This window comes from Nelusetta ayraudi, unplaced genomic scaffold, assembly GCF_046127955.1.
Source record: "Nelusetta ayraudi isolate G7.1 ecotype Tasmania unplaced genomic scaffold, CSIRO-AGI_Nayr_v1 ptg000092l, whole genome shotgun sequence".
Lineage (NCBI taxonomy): Eukaryota > Metazoa > Chordata > Actinopteri > Tetraodontiformes > Monacanthidae > Nelusetta > Nelusetta ayraudi.
In genome coordinates, this window is record NW_027466142.1 from 4,438,796 (window position 1) to 4,445,652 (window position 6,857).

Consider the following 6,857-nt stretch of genomic DNA (forward strand, 5'->3'; position numbering starts at 1 on the left):
CCACATCATTATTGCTCACGGGAAACGGGCTATAGCGAGTAGCTAGCTAGCCTAGCCCCGCGTTGGACTACTGTAGTTGGCACATGTATGGCAGCAGTTTACAGCGCTGCTCGCTTACGCACGCACGCGCGCGCGCACACACACACACACACACACACACACACACACACACACACACACACACACACACAGAGTGAGAGAGAATTACATAGAATAGAATCAGTGGCTTGTTTTCTTTATTTACATCAGTTAACGTTTGATAGTGTTTTAGTGATTTAAGCTTTCTTCTTTCTTTCTTTCTTTTATTTTTTCAGCACATGGTCAAGGTTTATGCAATAAAAAAAAATAAGAAAAAACACAACAGAACAAAACAAAAACAAAATTATACAAAGCAGACATGCTAGGAAGTCCAAAAAAAAAAAAAAGAAGCCCTCAATGGGTTTGTTAAGGGGGACCTCCCAAAACCAAAGCCTCAGAGTGTCTTTTCAGTATTTATGTGTCTCTGCGTAATAGTGATTGTCTGTGGTGAAGATGGAAGTATAGAGCTACATGACACAGATTTTAGTGCCATCCAAGCAGTCACAACATCGGTGGATGTTGGCCAAGTTTTAGTAACAATCATAGATGCTGATGTATTTCAATTTTAGCTGCAGTTTCATTACATGATTTAGGCATAAATTCATTGTTCAAGATTTTAAGACAGTTGAAAAATTGCAAGAATTTACATTTTGAACCATGGATCTTACAGTGGATCTGAGGGTTCTAAGTAGAGCTTCAAAACGTAAAAAGAAGACATGGGAGTGAGACAAAAATGTTTGGGCAATATATTGAAAACAACAATTAAACTGAAATAGGCTGTTCATCGGATAATAAAAAGATAAAGACCTTTACGGGGGGAAAAAACCCTCAAGAAAACATGGAAACTCACTCAATACGGAAATAAATAAAAAAAAAACACTAAATAATGTGTGGCTCCATCATTCTTGTTGACCAAAATCTTTTTTAGGAGGCAGCGGAAACGTTGCTCCAAGAGGAAGCTTCATGAAGGACATGCACTGTCTGGAAACAATGTCCAGCAGCGATTGTAGGTTGCGAGAGGCCTTTCTTATGCAGTTCAACAGTCCGGTCGCATTCAAAAGAAGTATCGCGACAGTGTGAACACCTGACAGGAGATGACAAATTCTTGCAATTTTTCAGCTGGTGTTAAAATTTTGATGAGTGTATATCATTTCAGACATGAGATAGCCCTTTATTATGCATACCATTCACATAAGCAAATTGGATATGCTCTTTTATGTTGCTGCTGTTGTGTCTCAGCTTAAATAGTTAGCATTGAGATACAACATTTCAACACAACGCATTAAATGTTTTCACATATATCACGAGAAGATGCTTTCTCATCCTTTCTCAGAGAACCCCCCCCCCCCAAAAGCTTATGATGTAATGACATTGTGTGGTAATACAAATACAACAACAAATTGACTGTGAGTATCCATATTGACTATGACTATGAGTTTTTAAGTTACTTTTTCAGAAATGCATTGGCTTTAGTTGGCCAGAAGAGTGCACTGTTGTCCACTTTAGCTTTAAACAGTTGCGTCCCATCAACCTTGGAACCAATGAGATAGGAATATGAATAGATATTCCATTTGAATATATTCCATTTTTATCAAATTCTATTTTATTTAGATTTTATGGAAACCATTAAGAATGTCACCTATATTGAAGTGTGTGTCTGCATTGAAGATGATAATAGATTTTATTCAGTCGAAATGTCTGATAAATAACATTTTCAAATACTTTATTTTGATTTGTGTGAGTTCACATCAACGTCAGTGACTCTTTTGGCCCTTCTAAGTGGTAGTTGAAAATAATTATTAGTCTGAAGCTTCTTCAGTGGAGCTACTAAGCATTTTTGTTTGAAGGTGCGTTGTCAAATTTATTCCCTGGTGAGTACTTCTAAAATGAGTAAGATAAGATACCTGTTTGTTTATCCCAGAGGGAGGAAATTCACTTGTTAAAAGTGGAGTGCGTAGGAATACAAATATGTCTACAAACAGAAAATAAATTTGAATCCACCTGTGCTTCTTGGTGGTGCCTCTTGACAACATTTGCAGTAATGTATTGCTCCAACACTTCCCACCTTCCTTCCCGACAGAATAAAGTACTGTCTTTGTGAAATATGTTTGTAGTGCTACAGAGGTTTATTCTGCAAGACAGTTGTTTTCTGTAATACATTTAAATTGGTTATTAAAATTCACAACTTTTGTTCTCTTGCAATAAATTAGTGGGTTGCAGACAAACCATTTTAATGTGGAAACTTTAGATGTGTCGCATTTCAATTCTTAAATAGTGATTTAAATAAAAAAGCATTATTAGGTTGGCTAGATAGATAGACTTAGGCTTGTATAAACCTTTGACCTTTAATCTGAGTATAATATGTGCATATGCGTTTATTTTTTTATTAATAGTTCTCGAGGGAGCCTGCACATCCAATCTATCTGCAAGGAAGGTGAATCTAAAATTTAAAGTATTAATAGGAATCACAACCCAAGTCTGCTTTGACTCTGCTGTGCTACATTCTGCAGAAAATCTATCGACACCCGTCAGTCCGAGTTTGGCGTCCTCCCTTTGAGACTTTGCACCTCTTCAGAAAACAACTGTATCTTTGAAATGTAAAATATATTCTGTGTCTTAAATGTGCTACTTTTAGGTCCTGACACACGCACGCACAAACGCACAACGCCTGTTTCAGCATAGGGTTCCTCGGTGTAAAGCAAATGCACACAAACATGATATTTGGGTAAATGTTGTTGTTTTTCCATGAGTAACAATTCAGACTTTAATCTGAGCCATTTAGAAAACATGTAATGGTTGTCATTGCGTGAGACATTGTTAAATTGTATATAAATGGTATAAAGTAATACATACAGTTCAAATTAATTTGGCTATTTTCATATTTATTTAAGTGATTGCACAACAGTGGTTCTACTTTTAACTAAATTTGTCCATTTGTTTTTGACACATTGTTTTTTTTGTATGTGTTAAATTTGAGGAGGGACAGAGGAATGCTGAGAAAAGCAGAGAGAAGCTGCATAGTAAGATTTTATGCCTGTTTGTAGAGAAAATGAAAAGGACTTGAAACAACTTGACAGCCTGATCCACATTGCCGCTCTCTCCTGTCCTCTGAGACTCTCTCTTCTCTCCTCACCTCACTGTTCCGTCTCACTGCTGTGGGTAGCAGAGCTTCCAGTCACTTTGCTCTCCAGCTCTGGAACTCACTTCCTCCTGATCTACACGTAACACAGATTTCTTCGCGCTTTTCAAAACAAACCTCAAACCCACCCGTTTAGACTGACGCACTCTGCCATCTGCTGTTTTATCAAAGTTTTTACTGTTATGGTTGTTGTTGTTTTGTTTTTTTTTAAATGAAGTACTTCTAACTTGTTCATTGTGTATGTTCGGTGTCCTTGTATGTCTTTACATTATACTGCCAGTGTTTCTAAACCAAAGGACTCTGGCAAAGCCATGATGTTTACAATAGCATACTCCTCCTCAGCAGTGGTCCAAAACCAGCAGATAAGACACAGATGTGCCAGTCCTGGATTTCGGCGCTCATAAACTCCCCCTTGCCTCCTGTTTCAAATACCTCAACTTATACACATAAAACAAGATGTTATGGAGATGTTCAAGTGGCAAAGTACTATCTCCTCTCTCTAAAACGAGGCAACGTAAATGTGCTACTTTTTGTACCTGGTCCTGAGCAAAAGGAGTTTCATTTGCTTTATGATGGACACTATCAATATTATTTTAATCAATCAAAAGAAGAAAATATAGCATTCGCAGGTACTGATGCTTCAGCAGTGCCCTTATGCTGCTTGAGTTATGATAATGACTTCATATTTACAGCAAAGTTAATCTAAGCAAACATAAGGAATCTTGCTTAAGAGCAGGTTAATAATTAAACTGAATGTCAGAATATTTATTCAGAATTTACATCATATCATACATTAAAAGCGGGACAACTTCTTGTTCTAACCCAGAGCTCTGAAATTAGCCTTTTCAAATTAAGGGTAATGTTGCTTTTTATCATTGCACAGCGCACATTAGCCAGAATATCCTATGATTCTTTAAAGATGAAAATTGATTATAACACCAAGAGAGAGTTATTTTCCAAGTGTAAGTTTAAGATTGAAGCAAACAAAAACGTTGTTCACTTTTCTACAGCTGCCCCAGCATTTTTTTTTTTTTTTTAATTTATTTGTCAAATTTTAATTTTTTGTCAAAGTTTAAACTCAAGGATTCCCTGCTTACGCTGCGCCTTCCAAACCAAACCAGGATCTTCTTCTTTTTTCCCCCCAAGGTGCACATTCAGCCAGCAGAGAACACAGACATTTGTGGTTCATGCTGCTAATAAACACATATGGATAAGCATGTGTGACGTCCAAGGACTGGAGTCTGTTCCCGCCCAACTGATCCCTCCCTTATTGTAGTTCTCCAAATGAAACAGAGCTTTCAAGTCAAACAAAAAAACCCGCAGGGAAGTTATGTTCCACCATCTGTGCGGCAGGAAAAAATACGAGGGCAACATTTTAGTCCACGGGTCTTTAACAGAAAAATAAAAAATACACAATCAGTAAGGATGACTAGTCACTACACTGTCTGGGTCCAGTCTGACTCTCTGAAGGCTTCAGTTAAAGACTTTACCTGACCTTGCACTTATTCTGCGTCTCACCAGCTCAACGTGCCCCACCCTGTCTGAGCAACGTGAAGTAAAAACATAATTTTCACAAAGCAAAGCAGTGATACTAAAATAGTACATTTTGAACAGAAGCGGTTCAGTGTGCTTTAATCCCCCAGAATGAAATAATGAATACTGCTAACTGAAATCCCTTCACATTGAGAAAACAATTCACGAGACATTTATAGCTCAGCTTAAAAAACAAAACAGAAAAGGGAATAAAAGTCTAACATACACCACAGAATGCCATGATACTAAGCCTTAAATACCAATAGCTTAAGGATAAACGTCTACATACAAGTTGCAGATTATATTGATTTTGGGGAATTTGTTTTGAAAGATGTTGAGATAAATGTGTGTGATAATTCCTCCATTATTATTTATTTATTTATTTATTTATTTTTTAAAAAAGACAGCTTCCAAGTTTAAACATCTTCAGTGTCATTATTTCATCATGTCAGAGTCACTGGCATTGTGCTCACCTGATCCCCTCCTGCCAGGCTCCAAATGCTCTTTTCTTTTTACAGTCTTTATCCCATTTTTTTTTCAACACCAGACAATGATAGTCCCTCCTCAGTGTGGCAGAGCCCTCAGGGACTGGTGGATAACTATTTTAGACTATCCACTTTCACGGAGGAGCAAAGGAGGTCCACAAAAAACTTCATAACACACTTGCTGCTTGAATGGAAACCCAACACTGTCTGGGCTTTCTTAGCAGTGGGCACAGGAAAGAAGCCTTGGATTATTATGGCCTCCACTGCTGTGCTATGTGGCCCTTAATGTAGCCATTGGAGTCTGAGAGTAGACTTGTAGGAAACTAGTTTTGGTTTTCTTGGTTGTTTGTCTCAAATAACCAACAGCTAAGTCCATTTACCAACAACTCAACTCCCTAAGATCGTCATGCCCTAAACCACTGAGAACCTTCAAAGATAGTTCAGTGACATTTAATGATTGTAAAGGAAAGGCTAGGCTAGGTTCTGTCGATCAATTTCAATTGTCTACCTTTGATAGTAGTGCTACTGTTGTAGATCATTTTCAAGGGCTGCCCTGTAGTCCCTCAAACTTTCCATTTAGCACTTTTTCATTTTAGGAAAAATATAAAAACAAATCCACACTGTAGTTGATTCGCTTAGGAGCTCAGCTGAGTCCTGAATCTCCATGCTAAGAGTGGCAGGGAATGCTAAATAAATTCCATTTCCTTTATAATTGATATTCCTTTCAGATTGTGAATATTTACATTCACCATAAGAAAACATAAATGACAGCATAATAATTACAAAGAATGGAGAGGGGCTGACCCTGGCCCAGTTGCTGCTGCCCCGTCAAAGTGGTTCTATGTTCCCTCATTACTGGCACTGCATTGTACAAATTGGCTATGGTGGCCCAAACGGTGCTGCTGTCAAATGTTAAGAAGTTTCCCTCCATGCACTTCAGGATGGCAATTTAAAAGCTGTCATCAGCTGTTCTTTTCCTGGCGGTCCAGGCAGAAGTCGGAAGCTTTAATCCTGGAAATGAAGCCGGGAAAGGTCGGGTGCAGGCAGAAGCAGGTGCCCTGTCAGTGGCCAGGGTAACTTATTACTGCACTCCTCTTTGTGTAAGACGAACCTGTCAACCTTATACAAGCAGACACATTTCAGTGAGCAATTGTAAAGCAGTACCCCTCCCCCACCTACCCCAAAATCATGTAGCGATAGTCACTCAACTTTACTGTTCATTTTATAAGGAAGTTTGATTTTAATCAATCTGATGACCAGCAGAATGTTCTGCAAAATGAGAGAACTAGCTTAACTACTAACTAACTCGACATGTTTTCTTTTGCAGCTTTTCCCATTAATTACCCCAATTGTCTGACTTGCACAAGGCCCCAAAACAACAAAACATACAATTCGGTCAAGTAGACTAGAGACAATAGCAAATATTAGTCAGCTGGCCTTTCAAATTATGATTAAATGAATAAAATTACACAGGTGGCAATGGCATGATAATATGTGTAGGGGAAATGCATGTATTGCACACATTATACGTACATACATACAATAAATGTAAGGGTTGAATCTTTCTACAATTGCATCAGACAGCAGGTCACCGTGCTTTATTTGTTTCAGTCAATTCAATG